This window comes from Solea solea, chromosome 19 (genome assembly GCF_958295425.1).
Source record: "Solea solea chromosome 19, fSolSol10.1, whole genome shotgun sequence".
NCBI lineage: Eukaryota > Metazoa > Chordata > Actinopteri > Pleuronectiformes > Soleidae > Solea > Solea solea.
The window spans coordinates 3,613,940-3,632,988 of NC_081152.1; the positions used below are offsets into that span (position 1 = coordinate 3,613,940).

General features: G+C 40.5%; 1 long non-coding RNA gene across 1 annotated transcript in view; it reads left to right on the plus strand.

Moving 5' to 3' along the window:
- Positions 1-16,188, plus strand: part of LOC131446691 (uncharacterized) — a 41,603-nt gene extending 25,415 nt beyond the window's left edge. The window contains exon 3 of the long non-coding RNA XR_009233952.1: positions 16,120-16,188. This is a non-coding gene — a long non-coding RNA (uncharacterized LOC131446691). The remainder of the gene's footprint in view (positions 1-16,119) is intronic.
- The last annotated feature ends 2,861 nt before the right edge of the window (positions 16,189-19,049 follow it).

The window sequence follows — 19,049 nt, forward strand, 5'->3', positions numbered from 1 at the left end:
ATGAGCTTGACTCACTGTTGTCATTAATTCCTGACTAAAACTGCCCATTACTCGTCCTAAGTGACAGAACATCCATGCTCGGCTGACTTCCGATCTCTAATTTACTCCTTTGATCAGACACTAGCTGATAAAGAACTTGACCTCATTCCTATCTGCATCTATTCCACAGGTGGCTTAAAGGTCACATCTCTCTGTCCACAATCGAATAAGCTTGACTGTCTGCTTTCCTGAAATGATACTCTGGTGTCCTCCCAATGAAACTTCTGCAGGCTGTCTCCAGACAACCTCTTTGATGTTGTCTCTGCTTTACCTCCTCTCAGCACATTTTCTTCTCTTGAGGTTAATGATGCCACCGAAACTCTCTTCTCAACTCCTGCTACCTGCCTGGATAGCCTCGAGCCACATCTGCTCATCTGAAGGGCTATCAGTTGCTCCTATTCTCCTTTTCATCAAGTGTCAGTGCTGCCAAAAGCTACTTTTTATAATAAGTTCAGCTGCATAGCGACACTTGGAAAGTATTTTCCACCTTCAAAACTCCACTCAGCCCTGTGCCTCCTCCACCAGACACAAACCTCAGCCTTCTTCTTCACTGCAAAGGTGACAGCCATTAGCAGTCAATTATTTGAGCCACTCAGTGACAACCTGTCTTCTGGCTCAAACACAACATGTATCTGTCTTACCACATATCCTCTTCTGTGCCCTCAGGCTAATGGTGCATCACTTTCCTCATTCACCCTCCTCACTGAGAATGAGGTGTTGAAACTCCTGATTGGTAGCCATCCTACTACCTGCACACTGGACCCAATTCCCACCAATAAATCTCCCACCATTGTGCCTGCAATCACAAATTTCCATCCTAATCCAAATGGGCTTGTGTCATGGTTTCGATTTGAAAAAAAATCCCCAATTCTTGACTAGTCCCTTTCCTGTCAAAAGCCATTGAAAGAGCAGTTTTCAAACAGTTCTGAGGCCTTTTCTCTGGAAGCGCTTTCATGGTCCCAATAAGTCAAGATTCAGGAGTGACCGCTTGACAGAAATTGCTGTGTTGTCTGTGACAGAAGTCCTCAGGACAGCTAGAGCTTGTGCTCAGGCCTCAGCCCTGATCTTGCTGGAATTGTCTGTAGTCTTGAACAGAATTAACCCCTGCATTGTGTTCTCTGTTCTCACCGACATGGGTATCTAATGCACTGCTCTCTCCTGGTTCAAAGTGGGTGCTCCTTTAACATTTATGTGGAAAGAGCCTATTCCAATCATATCATCCCATCCCCTTCCCACGCCTCTTCTTCCCCCATGACACCCAGGTTTCATGCTTGATGACCAGCTATCCTTCTCTGACCATGTTTGCATCTGTCACCCTGCCATGTCATTTCAATCTGTGCAACATCAGAAAAGATCAGGCCTCACTTTGCTCAGTACGGCACCCAACTTTTGGTACAGGCCATGGTTCTCTCCCACCTTGACTTCTGAAACACCCTTCTGGTAAGCCGCTGTAAATGATCCAGAATGCTGATCTTTAACCAGCCTAAAAGGACACTCACTCACTCAACCTCCATTGAATCAAAGTGATGTTGCTGACCCACTGCATACAAAGTAGCTTCTGGGACGACACCTATATGCTTGAACTCCAATATTCAGGCTTACACATACTTCTTCTCGAGCTCTGTGTTCTTCTAATGAACACTGACTTGCTCTGCCCTCCCTGCACACAGGGCAATCCCAGTCCAGATTATTCTCATATATGGTTCCCTGATGGTAGAATGAGCTCCTCAATGCTATCAGAGCAAGAGAGTCTCCTTCTCTTCTGTCTTCAAGAAACCCTTGAAGACTCATCTCTCTCTGAAATCTCTTCACACCACTAACCAACCAACCACTAATCTTGTCTTGAGCACTCTCTACTCCTTTCCTTTCCTTCTTGAACTTACTTAGCACTTATTATTTCTTTCCTCCTGATGGTCTCTCACACTGTCTCCGATTACATTGTAGTTTTTAATCAGTGGTTTCCTGTGTTCACACTGTAACCTTGAAATGTTGATCTCTTGTAAGTCACTGTGGATAAAAGTGTCTGCCAAATGATTAAATCTAATGTAATGTGAATGGAAGAGATAATTGGAAATAACACATAGATAAGTATATAACAACCATGTGTTTCCCTGACGGCACAGCTGCCCATTATAAACACATTTGTCCACTGCATCTTCAAAAAAAACAAACACTTCCTTACATTAATTAAAATAGCTTATTCTGTCGACACTACTCACTGTCCTTGTAAAGCAGTATGTTCTTTTGCTGTTTATAAATCCCAAAAATGTTTTTGACCATGTGATGGCTATGATTTAAAGTGATAATTTATGTACAAAAACAAGTCTTTGACAACACGGCCCCAGATGAAATTACCTCCACTTTCTCACAATTCATAGTGGGGGAACGGCGCTTGATCCCTCTTGAGTCTAAACATCGACAAAGCTGGAGGAGAGAAAACATTTTGGTTATGAAATATGCATGGTGTGTTCTGCACAGAATATGTCACTGCTATCCCGCGCCGCGCCGCTTTCCATGATCTGTCTTTTATGAAAAATGCATGTGCTGCTCCGCGCCGAAGAACTTTTGTGCAGCCAAACTCGCTTCGATTAAGGAGAAATCAAAGTGCGGATGCTCAGTGAGGAATAATTCATCTTCATCGAGATGCATTTTGTTTTTCAAATAATAAAAAAAAAAAGAAGAAAAGATGACATAGAATAAAGTGGCGATTGGAGGATTCCTTTCCTTGCATGAGCGGTCTCCCACATCCTCAAGCAGAGGATTCACTAAACAGAACCACAAGCTGCAATAAATCTCCCTGCAGAAGTCTGCCGCACTGATTCTGGAAATACACAAAATAAATCAATAATTACCGCTCATAGTGGAGGGATAAAAAGTTTTAAAAAGAGCTTTATGAAGCAAAAAGCACATTCTTTATCTCGTGATTGATAGATAGCCTATACGTTTAGACAGAGCTGCTTCTGAATGCTGCGTCTGTTCAACTCTCCTTGAGAAATGTAGATTTATATCAGTGCTACAGCAGCTGAAGGCCTCATCCTCCACCTCTTAGACGACTATTAATCACCTACATCTGCATCATTGCTGACTGAATCACTCCAGTAAATAACCACATACGTCTGTGACATTCGTCTGTAGTTTCTCTGTAGCCTCTCAGACACTGATGGACAACCACGCCTTTAAGACCCTGAATGTGTCGGTCAATAAATGATCAATCACTGATGCTCTTCTTCTTCTTTCTCTCTCGCAGTGAATGGTGTGTGAAGAATGACTGTACTTTTATTTGTGAACACAGCAGTAGTTAACGATGGTGCTTTGACTTCAAAAACTGCTCGGTTACAAATGTGCCGTGGTTAGTGAGGTAGTGAGGACGGACTTCGCCGAGCAATTAATCTACCAAATAATAAAAAAACCAAAAACGGTGTCTCTAGCCCTCATAATCATATAACAATAATTTCATTCAGACTGAGCCAATTAATATGAAGGCCCACCTGTTTACACTGTGTACATAATATTCCTTACAATATTCTAATTATACTCTGTTTATATTGTATATATTTTCATTTTCTCTCATTAAAAATTAAAAATCTAATTAAAGGGGATCTATGTAAAATATACACAACAGCGTATACAGCAGGACTCAAACTTGTGGCCCTTCCAATCAATTTAATGTGGCCCGCAACTTAATATTGAATTATAATTAGTTTGACTGTCTGTTTTTGTAATTTAAAGATTCATTTTGCATTATGAATACATGTTTTCATTGTGAACTTTAATTGTGACTCTCAGTGGCCCATGGTCATTTGAGTTTGAGGCCCATGGCCTATAGCATTTAGCAGTTATGGCAATACAAATCAATTTGATGGTTGCCACAGTTTCAAAATTACATAAAAAGGAGCTGCACATATCCATTGTTACACCCCATGCACATTCATATAACTGTCCCACTGTCTATTTTATTTTTATAAACATTCAACCAATTTGGTTAATTTTCTGCCTGCAACGTGCAGAGATTGAAAGTGAAAGTGCAATAGCAGCTGAGACTCATCAGGAGACGAAAAGGCAACAATAATATGAGTCTTTTTAGGTTTGTTTAAGTTCTGTATGTATATGTACAAATAGTTCCACAATGGGGATATACATATGCATTGTTTTCAGCAGCAGAGTCATAATAAATAATCATTTTCAGTAAAAAAACAAAAAAAAAACATTTACTAATAAGATAATACAAAAATAAAATAGAATTGTATGCAGCATGATATTTCCAGAGATTGGAGATTATCTCATGAGATTATTTACATGAGATTTGGCTCTTTGTAAGTTATATTGCCTTGTTTATAGTATTTCAAGATGTCACAGTATATCGTACTGTCATCCCTGTATTGGGATTTGTATCGTATTGCAAGGAATTTGCCAATATACATCCAATAGTCACTGAGATTTACAGCACTACATTTGCAACTTGTGCTACAGCAGATTCCCTCTTTTTTTTTGGAGGCGGGGGTAATAAAAAAAGAGATGTCACCCTTCCAAGCTCTTTAAATAGCATCAGCTATTGTGACCATTTGGTGCTCGGTGAGTCTAGTGCTGTCCTATGGAGATTTTTCAAAGCTGGAGTCATTTTCCTCTCCTTTGTGTTGTTTCTCTTGTGGCCTGTAAATATATGCATGTGGTAGCCCCGGTGGTCTGCCTCCTCCTCACACATTAATTTAGTTTCCTGGCAGCTTTAGCAGCAATCACTGGAATGACCTGGGCTAATGTAGCGAGGAGATCAGTGGACCACGGTGAAAATCATTCCGCACACACCCCTGCGACAGACTAAACAAAGGACCAAAGAGCCGAGTGTCAAACCTACATCATCAGCAGGCTGAGCCAAAAACCCTGCATGTTTGCCCACAGCTGAGCAGCTTTCTCTAAATGTTAGCTGTGCAACACTTCTGTTATTCTTTCCCCTCTCGCTTTATACGTGGCCTGTTCACACACACTCGCCCCTCAGAAGCAGCTTTGATTTGATGTTAGATGACTGATGCTGTGAAAAGAGCCCAGGGCTGTGTTCTTGTACGCATTAAAATGCATGTTTCATCATAACAGCGCTCTCCCAAATGAATATTGCAGGCTGAAGGTGGGCAGGCAGCAGGATCGGGTGTTAAAAACAGAACATGGCATATTGAGGGAAGCAGGTAGACGAGAGTGTTGCAAACAGGGATGTTAAAGCAGGCAATTGTAAGGGGTCCCAAGCTGAGAGACCCCCCCCCAAAAACACAAAAACTGCTGATTACATTAGTCTACAGCAATAACACTCTTACGAGAACCTGACTTTAGTCTATAATTGGAAATCCACAGGAGACTGTAAAGACATCATGGTTGGAAACCTCCCATTAAGGCTCCATGTCACTACTTTGCATGAATCGTTATGAATTTCAAAATGATACTACAGTGGGTGACATTGTCTAGTGCTGAATAAATTATGCCACAAGTTTAAGTTGTAGAAACTGAAAAAAAAAAGACATAAAATTTACTGCAAATTTTCCTCAAACAAACTAATTTTATAATTTTATAATTTATAATTGTTTGAAACTTCACCACAAAATGTTAACTTTGTAAAGTTATAGGACAAAGCAAACATTAACCCTTTAACACCTCAGCCTCAAAATGTCTGTCTAGACTTTTTTTTTTTTGTTAAGTCTAAGTCTTATTTTAACCATAAAAGGGCCAGAAAATATCCTGTGAGTAAGTGCTTTTGTCCATTTTTTATAGAACAACTTCCAATATCTGGCAGTTGTTTACAGTTCACTGCATGTTAAAATTTTATTAAAGTTTTATTTAGAAAAACACTGTAGTTGTGCTAGTTGTACACAAACACCAGATTGTGTGTTTTAAATCTGTCCAAAAACGGGCCAAAATATGGAAACTATGTAACTCTCTCCTCTCTGGTGACAAAGACACTGATTCGCAGGCCTGTAAGTATTTACAAAACACTTCTCAGCCTCGAAGAAGAGACCCAGTGTTCTGAGCGAGCAGAGCAGTTTCAAGTCACTAAATGTGTCTAATAGTTTTTCAGCGGTTACAATCTAAAGCTCAACACTCGTGCAGGAGTCAGGACTAACTAGCAGTCTCTAGTGCAATGTAGCTGGTGAACTTCCAGTTATGATGTCAAACACATCATTGCCCTGTGTGCAGTGTGGAAATGTCGCCGGGTGACACGGAAACGCAACACTGCTTTACTGAGAGAGAGAGAGACACACACACACACACACACACACACACAGAGTTGTGTGGCAGTGACAGGCGTGAACTCATTGGACAATGGTTTAAATGTAACAGACACTCTTTCTTTGTTGCGCACTACAGCTTTAAATTTTCAGAATGTCTTTGTGTTTTCTCTACAATGTCTTGCCCACATGATGTTTTAATGGCTGAAGATAAATAAGAGTAAAGAATGTAATGCCATCGAGCTGAAGTTACAGTGTAAGGCATTGTTATAATACCATACAGTGTGACCTTTGTGAAGCTTTCTAAAGCTGAATTGGGGGATCAAGAGGTTTCTACACGAATCATATCCACTGACATTTTGTGGGCTAAAGGTTTGCACATTGTGCCCCTGTGGAGAAAGCAATCGATGGCCTCAGTATTTCTCTGTGGACCTGCACCTTCCTGCAGCGTGGGGAGAGTTGGTTGCTACGTGTCCTGTTGCTGTGCAGCCCATGGGAGAGCTGCGTACACAACTCAGTGCACTCACACAAGGTGAAAGCTACGGTCAGGATGCTGCTTACTCATCTATTCAGCTCACGTTTGTACCGAGAGGGGCAGACAGACACGGAGGGGAGGTGGGCACCTCCTTTACAGACGAACCCCCAAATGTCATGGCGGGGGCAGCATGTTATTGCCATAGAAACCGAGCCTCAGTAATATTTGATTTTGATCAGCAGCAAGATGCCACTCGCCTGCGCGCTGCTCTCCAGGTGACAGGATTTTCAAAGTTGAGTCACTGAGCTTGTGGCTGCTGGGATTAGTGTTAACGCTGGTGATAATTGGACTGGGGAAAAGAGGAATCCATCCTGATGATTTCTGCTTCCCCCTCCATACAGACTTCTCCTCAGTCTGTAAGTTTGTCTGTAGAGCTGCTCCCCATGCTGGGAAAGAAGCTCACAGAGAAGCTGCTCCCAGCACACGGAAATACTGTGCAATAACTGTCCAAATGTGCTGCTAAATTACATCATTTTCAGTAGAACCTGCATTACACAAAACAACACTCGTGAATCATGACCAGCACCAGGATTACTGTATATAATACTGCACAGGGCCTTCTGCCTGTAATATGAACCCTTGTGTCTAGACTCCCATTATCCGCCTGCACCTAAAACAGTAGAATCAATACCATCGCAGGGAGTTATAATGGCCCAATTACTGTTTGTAGGTTTGTCAATGCCACGTCTCTGAGGACGCCCGCAAAAGGCCACACCAACACACTGTGTGCACCAGTAAAGCTATACATTTGTAATGGTGGGAGCGTGTGTGTGTGTTGGATTATGCTTCCTTTTCACCTGCACTGCTGTGACATTTAAAAGAAAAAGGTGCCTGAGATACAGTGTGTTGAGACTTGTTTAAACTATGGCACCATGCTTGAATCAACAGGATGAACTGCATGGTACGCATGGCACCACTCAAATGTGATATAACATCAGATGTGTGGAATAAAAACCCAGAGGTTAACTGTATCAATAATATCTGTTAGGTTGTTTAAGAGTTATTGGATTTTATCAGCAGGTTATACACAGTTTTCAAACATGACATATGACCTGAGACTATTTCTCCATCTCCGTCTGCAACTCTTTTAAGCTCTTTCACTTTCTTTAGGTTGCTTTGCAGAAGTGGAAGGGACATGTATGCAGAGTAGTATTAGTTATTATAATAATTGTTTTCTTTGGGATCACTTGTTTCTATTAATAGTATCTATCTATCCATCCATCAATCACAAACATATATGCATACCAGCCATGAGCAATTTGGTTTTAAGTGTCTTTCCCATGAACACACAGGATGTGGTTTACACTGTTAACTGTTAAATGTATACACTAGTTATTCAAGTGTACTAATACTAATATTGTGAGGTGGATCACCAGTTGAATAATTTTTTGCTCATTTATCGACTACATTTGGAAGAGCTGAAATTGGATGACCGTCACGTCACTGCAAATTAATTCAATTAAGTTAAATTGTATTTCTATAGTGCCAAATCACAACATACATTGTCTCAATGCACTGTACATAGTAGGGCAGAAACCCAACCGCACTAGGCATCAGTGGAGAGGAAAAAGAAATTCTGACAGAACCAGACTCAGAGATGTGCATCATCTGCCTTAGCCAGCTGGGGTAAAAGGAAAAATGGGGGAGAGACAGAGAAAGAGGGAGGTGAGGTAGAGACAGGAGAGAGACCAGGAGCAGATATATAACAGTTGTATCAAGTTCTAAGTTTAGACAGGACAGTTCTGAGTCAGTGATGACATGTTTATAGAACTACATTTTCATTTATACAATCAGCAGCAGAGACTATTGATTTAAAATCATACTGATAATGTATGACTAATGACTAATAATGACTAATAATAATAATAATAATAATAATAATAATATGAGGACACAATATATGAGAGAGAGAGAGAGTGAGAGAAAGGGGGGACAGGAAGTAAAGACACAAACTAGGGAGAGAAAGAACAAGGTTAATGGCATATAATGAGATCATATTCATACCCTGAGTGCGAGTGCACCACAGGAATTGCCCCCAGCAGTCTAGGTCTATAGCAGCATAACTCAGAGATGGTTCAGGTTTACTTTCTTTCTTACTTTCTTTTTACTTTCTATAATATTGTAAAGGCTTTTGCCTTACTATGTACATTGCCTTGATATAATGTATCTTGTGATTTGGCACTATACAAATTAATTGCATTGATGATAAGTGATCATATGAACGATAATAATAATGATGATCGCCTTGAACCGGGATCTGGATCCTGCAGCCTGCAAGATGAGGAGAGAGAAAGAGAGAGAGAGGAAGGGAGAGTGACAGAAAATAAATAATTCACATTTTTTTTAGTTCAGTCTTGATTTCATTATCTTGTTTAAATTGTAAAGTGATGTTTTGTATATACTGTAAATCAGTGCAAGAAGGTAAGGTTTAGATCATAGCTGCTGTATCCTCACCGTGATGTAATGTAACAGCATCTCTGGAGGTCAGTGTCAATGTCACTGTAATGGTTGCTCTGATTATATATGAATGAGAGTCATTTGTTGTTTGTTTCATCCAGTGTCATTAATTAATGTGTGCGTGTGTTTTTGCTTTCTTTGTATGATCACTTTTCTCCCCTTCATCCTTCATCACAGTCTCCACCTCCACCTCTACCTGCCTGTGAAGAATGGCTTCTTATCAGCCACATAAATCAACAGCCACAGAGCAGATTACCCACCTCCAAACAACATTGTCAGTTTGGTTTTCCTCTCTACGTTGAAAACAAATTAAATCCTTTTCAATATTTAATTTTTCACTTTATCATTTTTTTTTCTTTTCTTTTTTTGGAATTAGTAACATTAGATATTAAAAATAAATTTTATTCTGAAATGAAATCCTGTTATGGAGTAGAGCCAGATACAAGTACAGTTGTGATGTACTTTGTTGTTTCCACTTTATGCACCATGGTACTTCTGTTGTACTGCACTAATCCAGTACAGTGATTCCATTGGCAAGCCTGTTGTGCTCGAATAACAATCCTTCCAATTGGACGTGTGTAGATCTTTTCATCCTTTTTCCTCTTACTGTTTTTGATTAACCCCTCTAAATCTTTTGACTGGATAAAAATTCATCCATTTTCAACCGCTTTATGAGGGTCGCTGGGACGCTGTGCCAATCTCAGCTGGCATAGGGCGATAGGCGGGGTCACACCCTGGACAGTTTGCCAGGGTCACATAGAGACAAACAACCATTCACTCACACCTACGGTCAATTTAGAGTGTCCAATTTACCTAATTACCATATTGCATGTGTTTTTGGAAACCGGAGAATCCGGAGATAACCCACGCAGAAAAAGGCCCTTGTTCCAACCAGGTCTCAAAGCAAGGTCTTCTTGCTGCAAAGGCAAGAGCGCTAACCACTACACCAACCGTGTGGCCCCTGGATGAACGTGTTATTTTAAAAAGATCTATTTTCACATATTCCCATTCATTGTCAGTGAAAATGAAACCACTACCTCCAAATGAAAGAGATTTTTCCCTAACTCAAGGTGAACTGGGTGCAAAGGGACAGAAAAAAAACGGGGTTCACTTTTAATTACGATTCCTGTGGCATTCACACTCCAGTATGTCACCTGTGTTTGAGTGACGGTATGGGTGTAGGGCTGATGTGAAAGGATTGACCTTATTCACCTTCCTCCTATCTCCCTCTCTCTCTCTGGGGGTCTGTGTCACACTGAGAGAAGGGAATTGAGTAGGCAGCCTGTAGGGGGTTTCTTTTTTGGGGCCATTAGTCAAAGGTGGGGACACTATCAGGCTTTGATTACAATGGTGTTGAGTATTCCCTCAGGATCTTCTCTTCTTCATTCATATTCTGCTCTTTAAACAGTCGATTTATCAATTACCACCACTGCTGCAGCCACGTGTTATCTATTGTTCATGTGCACACACACACACACTCACATTATGCAGATGTACAGTCCATCATCATACACATGCAGATTTTCCTCACACAAACATGGGAAATTATTTACTGGATGCAGTTGGAGATGGAATTTCTTTATTTTTTGGGGCAGTATAATCATTTTTTTTAACCCCTTTGACTCAGATTAGCAGTAAAACTCTATGGAATGGCAACATGGGTCAGTTTCATGCTCATCAGTGATTGGATGAATCTGTGTATAAGGTTACATGGTTTCCCCCCAGGGGAATCACAAAGATTCTTAAAATGATCCATGACCAAATAATTGCAATTGTGACAACATTCATATCATCATTAAACCTAAATCAACATAAAACCTGCTAATCAATTCAATTCATTTGTATAGCGCAAAATCACAGCATACATGATCTTAAGGCACTGCATAGTAAAGCAAAAACCTTTACAATATTATAGAGAGCAAACCTGAACCCACACTCACTCTCTCACATTCACTCTCAGGGTATGAATATGACTTCATTATATGTCATAAACCTTGTTCTTTCTCTCCCTAGTTTGTGTCTTTCCTTCCTGTCCTCTCTCTCTCTCTCTGTCCTCATCTTACAGGCTGCAGGATCCACATCCAGTTTCCGGTTAGGGTGAAAGAAAAAAATCAACAAACCACACGTGTAAATTCACATTCTGAACTAAAATTAATCTTTACAGATGAGCATATCAACATTATAGTGTTTTACCTTCGTCTTGGCGCAAATTAAGAAATTAGGCTGATGAAAAGCATTTACTGGTGGTAAGGTTTAGGAACAAAACACATGTAGTAATGGCTACGACCAGATCATGGTTTGTCCTCACAGCAGCAAACTTTCCAGTGTGTACCACTGAGTAATTACCACAACACACTGGTATTGATTTGACCTAGTTTTTCTCCCCAGTCCCTCACCAGTCACACAGAGCGAGAGGGGCAGAAACCACTGTATAAAGACAGTTCTTTATAAGTTCTGAACAAGACTGATAAAGTTGTGTTTTGCACATTTATATCTACTGGTGTACTGGAAATCAGATGTTTTTGTTGTACAGTTTTAGGTTTAGGGAAACTTCAAGTTAAATGTCTCTTGAGATATAATAAAATAGTTTTCCATAAGTTCTGACCAAGACCAACTAGGTTGTGCTCAGGATGTTTATGACTGCTAAAGTCCCACATTGGCACTTTTAACTTGAAAAAAAATAAAAATAATGTTTTTTCCATAAGTTGTGGAAAAGATGTATTCAGGACATCTATGGCTGCTAGCATACTGGAAATCAGACAATTTTACTGTACAGCTTGAGAGACATTTCAAATTAAATGTCTCACATTAGCATCCACATTCTCGTTATACAGTTGCTGAAAGTCCAGTTATTAGGTCTCTGAAACTCATAGCCGTGGGGATTGACATTGTTTTTTCTCGGTCAAAGATGTGCTTTCACATTTGCACACAGACAGAGATACAGCTTAATTCATTGGTTTGCAGGCTTCTTACTATAGAAGCCTTTGTGTGGAGGGCATTAAACTTCAGCGTTGGATAGTTTTCCCACAGAGAAAGAGTTTGACCACAGTGGCAGTTGTTTAGGAGAGCACTGCTGATGCATTTTCAATCACGTTTGTGAGAAGCTAAAATTGTGATAAAAATGGAACAAAATACACAGCGGTGTTTTTTTGGATTGATATGGTACGGCGGGCGACAGGGGCAAACACACTGCAACGATGCTGGTGTTTTCTCTCCTGCTTGTGTTTCGGGTCGTTTTGTTTTCGCAGCGTGTTTCTGTTGTTGCATGTGTCTTGTTTCTTTCTGCAGGTATTTTTTTGTTTTGCAGCGCGTTTCTTACGTTGCATTTGTTTTTGTTTACCTTTGTGCTTTTAAATCTGCAGTGTTTGTGAATGTGCAGCTTGTTTCTCCTCCTGCATGTGTTTTGGGTCATTACAGTGTGTTTGCCCCTGTTGGCCACTGTATATGGACTGAATGAATGCTGTCAGCTTAAAACATAGCTAGCCACCAGCTACAGTTGTTTTTGTCATTGATTTAACAGGTCAACAAGCTGAAAGGAGGCATATCGCCATCTAGTGTAGCGGAGGCAGACACTCTGAGTTCAATCAATTCCCCACAAATGCAGCAGTGCAGCACTGTTGCCTCACAGCAAGGAGGGAGGTCCAGGTTCACGACCCAGTCTGATAGAAGGCCTTCCTGTGTGGAGCTTGTTCTTGCTGTGTGCACATGAATGAGTAGTTGTTTATCTCTGTGCGATGACTCTGCGATGGACTGGTGACACGTCCAGGGTGTACCGTGACCTTCGCCCTTTGTCAGCTGAGATTGGCTGCGGCCTCCTGCGACCCTGATGTGGAGGACAATGAATGAATGAATTCCCTGTAAATGCTTGTATGCACGAGACAAGGACAGTAGTCCAACCCTAGCCCCTAACCCCTCGACTTAACTGTGCATGGAAACTTACTTACTGACTACATTTTCTCTGAGTGCACTTGAGTCAAGCCTTTCCCAGCTCTATAGTCTATCTATCTGTGTGTGTGTGTGTGTGTGTGTTATGTAGCCTCCCCCTCAACCTTTCATTCATTCTCTCTTTTATCTTTTTCCCCTGGTGCCTCATTTGCCCCTGTGCTCTGTTTGTTTGCTCTGTGAAACACTGAGCTGGGCCGGACCACAGTGAGTCTCGGCTTGCTCTCCGGAGGGTTGTCTGTGGAGCACAGATACATTTAGGGTCGCAGCAAATTTAGAGTAATAACACAAAGGCTACATTTACCTTTGGTAATGGAATGAGTGAGTAAGCGTGTCTGTGTGTGGTCAAACCTACAGCAGACCTGTGCATATATATATATATCTTTTATTACCCTAAACCTGCAAGTCAGCCACAGCTCATTCATCTTTATCTGCCGCAGCCCCCGGGTTCATATTGAGTGTCCGACTCTGGGGGGATTTAAATCACTCAGGAGGCAGAGTTTCATCTTTTGTCTTCCTCCTGTCACCTCTGTCTGTGTCTCAGTCCTCCATATCTGACAGGCCTGACACCAAAGCCTTGTTTCATCCTTGCTTCTCAAGTTGAGATGACACATCCTTCAGGTAGAGAAACATGCAGCGAGTGACACTTAACTCAGAAGGTGATGGTACACACATGATATCTCGTCCTGAGGCAGACACAGGGAGAGGTAGAGATCCAGATTTCAGGATGGCTAGTCATTCGAGTGAGGAATACATTACAATCTTTTAAAAATCCTCCAGCTGTGTAAATTATTGTGATGGCTTCTTGTCTTGTCCTCCTCCACTGGCCTTGAGATAATTGTAAAATATTCAATCGTAGAGCGCTGGCTGGTTCCTGCCTTTGCTGTGAGAACAGCCTCAGGTCTTTGTGTTCTATAACATCTCAGGTGTGTCTCTGCTGCATTGACATGTAGAGAGAATGAAGGTCAATGAAGGTCACGTTACTGTTTATGAGACCAGACAGACCGACCTCTGCTTTGTGACTTCAAGCATTGATCTGCTGAGTGAAGCAGCTAAAACTGCCCAGAAACCAAAATCATGACTTTGATTAAAAGATCCCAATAGCAACATCAGACTGTAACATGGTAAACATCTGCAGCATCAGGAAAAGTCACTAAATGCCTTTTCATCAGGGATAGTGTCTAGTACCTGGTGCTTTTTTTGTAGCGATGCCAAACTGTAGATCACTTAAAAACACTTAAAAATCACAAAACATGTGTTAAACCTTAAAGGTGTGTTTATATAGTTGGTGATTTTTTTTTTTTTTTCATCAGATTGCCTGGGTTGTGTGGAGAAAAAGGATATAAGACACTCTATATTGCACATTCTTAGAGACTCTGTATATACTGTATGTTTAACACAGTAATGTTAGGGTTAATCTCAATATTTATCACAGAGTCTGGTGTATGCTGTGATGACTCCACCAATGTCAAGGAACTGTATAATGGCAAAGATCCAGTTCACTATTATTTATATCACACCAAATCACAAAATCTAATCTCAAAGTACTTCACATATGATCGAGACCTTATGACATTATGGAGAGAGAGAGAGAAACCCAACTGTTTACACATTGAGCAAGAACTTCTTGTCTCTGGAGAGAAAATGGGAGGAAACTTCCGGCAGAACCAGAGTCTGTGATGTGCATCTGCTTTGGGTCGGTTTTGGTGAAAGGAGAAAATGAGGGAGAGAGGAGATTATAACATTACTGTTAATAATAACAGCAACAGCTTTAACGATCGATCGCAGTAGAGCACAAGTTGCCATAGCGATTTTCCAGCTTATAGAGACATACACATGTCTGGTTTTAGACTCAGACTCAGTCTACAGTTAAAAAGAGTAAATATAAATAAGTGTCAACTAATTCTCTGTTGATATGACACTGAATGACTCAGGCTGGAGATCCGGTCGGAACAATAGCCTTTCTGCATGGAGTTTGCATGTTCCCCCCCTGTGTGTGTGTGTGGGGGGGTTTTCTACGTGTTCTCCAGTTTCCTTCCACCGTCCAAAAAGTCATGGCCTTCGGTCAGATGTTGTACGTCCCGCAGCTTCGGTTTTATTATGTATTATTTATGGCCAGGGACATAAAATTGGCCTCACATGTCGTCCCAATTAGCTAAGCTGGTAAGTAGTTGCGCTTTGAAACCAAAATCTTGGGTTTGTAACCCAGCGGTGACGGACAGACACATGTTATGATATCTGACTCAATAGACACAATTATTTTCATTTGTTCACTCCTCCTCCATGGCTTAGATTTAAATTAAAAATTTAAAAATGATAATTATGACAAGGAAATAAAATTATTATAAAACGAAAGTTTGTACAGGTAGGTGAGTGTGAGAGTGGATGATAAGGCCTTTAGATTTTGCCTTTTATGGGTGCTTTTCTAAAGGGCCTAACTATACAGAGGCTTACTACACAAACCAATAGGGACATCCTTTCTGGTATGTGAAGGCCACCGTAGTTCCCTGACATGCTTGGGAAAGGGAGAGGTGAGAGGATAAGTCCTAAGGTTTCTATAATCTGCAGTCTCACTGTCCATATATAATTTGGACATTTAGACATGAATACAACTGTTATGCATTGTAGTGGACTCCAGGCGGGTCGAGTGCATGACTGCAGCTCTTTTCAGTGTAACTGAATCATTAGAATCAGTTCATTAAAATGATTTGTTCAGTACTTCCTCCATGAATGGAGCACAGACTCCGTCTGACACAGTCACTGGACTGAAACACAGCGGCAGGGTTTGTGATGCAGTGATGTCACTAAATACACCAGACTCCTCTGTTACATAGTGAGATTGTAGACATTTCCCTGGTAATTGTAGGAGATTAACCCATGTTTTTGGTATTGTTAAGTCTTTTCAACTGATCTACAGTTTCGGCTTTGCTCGGCTAGGTTCTTGTGTCGACGTCTCTTCCTGTGACGGCACTCTCTGACTGATCAGTGGCCGGCAGTCTGACGACGCCACGCATAGTATCAGCTCAGCGCGCTTGGAAACTCGCCAGAGCAGGTAAATCACTCATGGAAATGCAAAATAACCGTGCCGAAGTGAGGCGTGTCGCGCTGTTGTAAATAGCTTGATTACTAGTAGAGAATCAAAAATTGAATTTCAAAAAAAATACCCACTTAACTGGTATGAATGTGAGACTGTACATGGAAGCATGCGGGTGTTTTCCAGTATGCAGTTGCCACCTTCGACAGCACAATGAATATTTAGCTCCAGCCTCACCCTCTCGCTGCAGACGCTTGTGCAGAATAACTAACCGGTTGATTTCACGGTCAAACCGTTCAACCTATTAGTGATGTGTTCAGAGCTGAAGCAAAGGTCAGGCCGCACCACTGACTGTAAATGGACTGGACTAATTAAGAAAAACCATAAAAGTGTATTCTTACCACACAGACTCACTGACTCGGTTGCAGCAGATTTTATCCTGTGCTCCGATAATTACACGGTCAAACATGAACGCCTAAATTTAAACAGCCCACTGAGCTTGAAACTGCAGATCCAGTCTGGTAAAGCACATTAATTAAATAGAGGATAAAGGTAATGGGCAGCCTCAGGTGACACATCTCTGTTTTAACAAAGGCATATAAATTAACTTAATGTATTAATTCTTTTTTTATTATTTCTTTATCATAAATCTCACCAGGGGATTGATAACGTTACACATCTTCATCAGGAAACGAAGAATTATTGCAGGGAGGTGTAAAGTTATCACGAGAGGCAATTCTGCCTTCTCTCACGAGTTAATAGCTTTGCCTGAAATGATCTTCTAATTCTATTAAAAGCTGCGTTCCTAGGCTTGTTAGGTAAGTGAATAAATGGTAACTATTACTCATCTGAAGGGGACAATGTGGAAGACACTGCTCAGGCGTAAGCTCCAGAGGTATTAATTAGTATTTAATTATAAATGCCGCTCATAAATATCAATAAAAAGCCTTTGTGTGCTTCCATTTGGGAACAAAAACCTCCTGAGGGAATTTTCAGCAAAGGGCAAACTGGAACTGTGACTGTCTTAAAAACAATAACTCAACTCAGAGGGGATCAAACTATTCTCAGTGTTAACAACTAAACTCTGTCAAGGCTGCGCAAGATATCGATATTACCTCTGTATCAGTGCATGAGACAAGATATGGTCTCAGGTTCTTTGGTGATAAGACTTTTCCTGCTTTAAAAGGCTGTTGCATTGTTAAGCATCACATTTATTAGAGTGAATCGATTTGTGAAATGCTCTAAATATTATTTAACTCATAGAACACAGAGCATTGTGGCTGCTTTTTTCCATTACTATTAGTGCTGTCAAACGATTAAAATATTTAATCGCGATTAATCGCATTAACTCGCGTAGTTAACTCGCGTAGTTAACTTGCGTTTAATCACACGTTTTTATCTATTCTAAATGTCCCTTTCTCATGTTAATGCTCTTATCAACATAGAAAAGTGGATCAGGTTTTATTGAGAAAATATCTTTGTCCCTCTGCATATTTTGAGTTATTGCTCTTATTGTGAGAGCTGCATAATAATGAGGTAGCACAAACCACCGCGTAACTACGCTAATGCAAAGCTCAGTGTTAAAGGGTTAACTGCAGTGGTTTACAGCCTTCCCTCACAACTCTGTCAGATCAACATAAAGATTTAAAACATTACTGATATTACTACGCTTATAAATATTAACAAATGTCCATTACATTCAATACACAGTGTTGATTAAATCTATCGTCTTCATACGACTCACTCTGTGTTTTGATCAAAGGTCTAAACCTCGCAGCCACTTATCTAATGTCTCTTTTTGATATTTATAGATTAATTTTGACCCATTAACCCTTAGAACACAGAGAATTTCAGCTGCTTTACTCCATTACTATGTTTAAACATACAGTATATACAGAGGGTATAAGAATGTGCAATAAAGACTGTCTTACATCCTTTTTTCAGCACAACCTAGACAATCTGATGACAAAAAAATATTGAATTTTCACCAACTATATAAACACACCTGAGCAAAAAGTACTGAAAACGTTTAAAATCAGATTTAATTTGTGAAATTTGCAAATACGTCACAGTTCAAAGTTCACATGGCTCGTTTTTATGAACAAAAAGAAAAGAAAAACGCCCCATTTTTGTGACAATGTGATATAAAGTGAATCATAACTTTGACTCAACAACACAAAAAAACACATTTTTAAAGCCTGAAAGTGTGACCTATAAACACACACCCCCAGGATGTCCATATATGGAGTTGTGAGTTATTCCCACGACAAATTACCATGGGTGCACCTGCAACACAGATCTATAGATTTTGTTGTGTTATGGTTCTACTTATATATATATATATATATATATATATATATTTATGTATATATACCTTAAGTAAATGAATACTAAATGGTTGGGGTGAAGGTTTAGGGGCTTGTTATAATCTCAGTAAAATATAGATGTGATTACAATAATGACTGCACTTGCCGCAGCATTTGTTCTCCCAAATCATTGGCCTGAGTTTTTTCTCTTTTTTTCTTCAGCACTTTCTCAGTTGAAAAGGCTCTCGGTGAAGAGCTGATACTTAACATCGGCTCCAAAGAGCCTCGGTGTGAGCAGCACTTGTTAATGCCAATCAACAGATGGAGGGGGACCTCTCTGTTCTCTGTTGCTAAGAGACGAGAGAGGATATTTTCATCGGTCCAGCGAGACTCTGACTGATCAGATCATTAGTGGCCTCTGGTGTGAGGTTTTTTTTTTTTTGCAAAAGCAACGTTCTTTATTTTATATTGAAGCAAATCCCCCCCCCCCCCCATCAGCTAAATGAGCTGCACATATGCAGAAACAA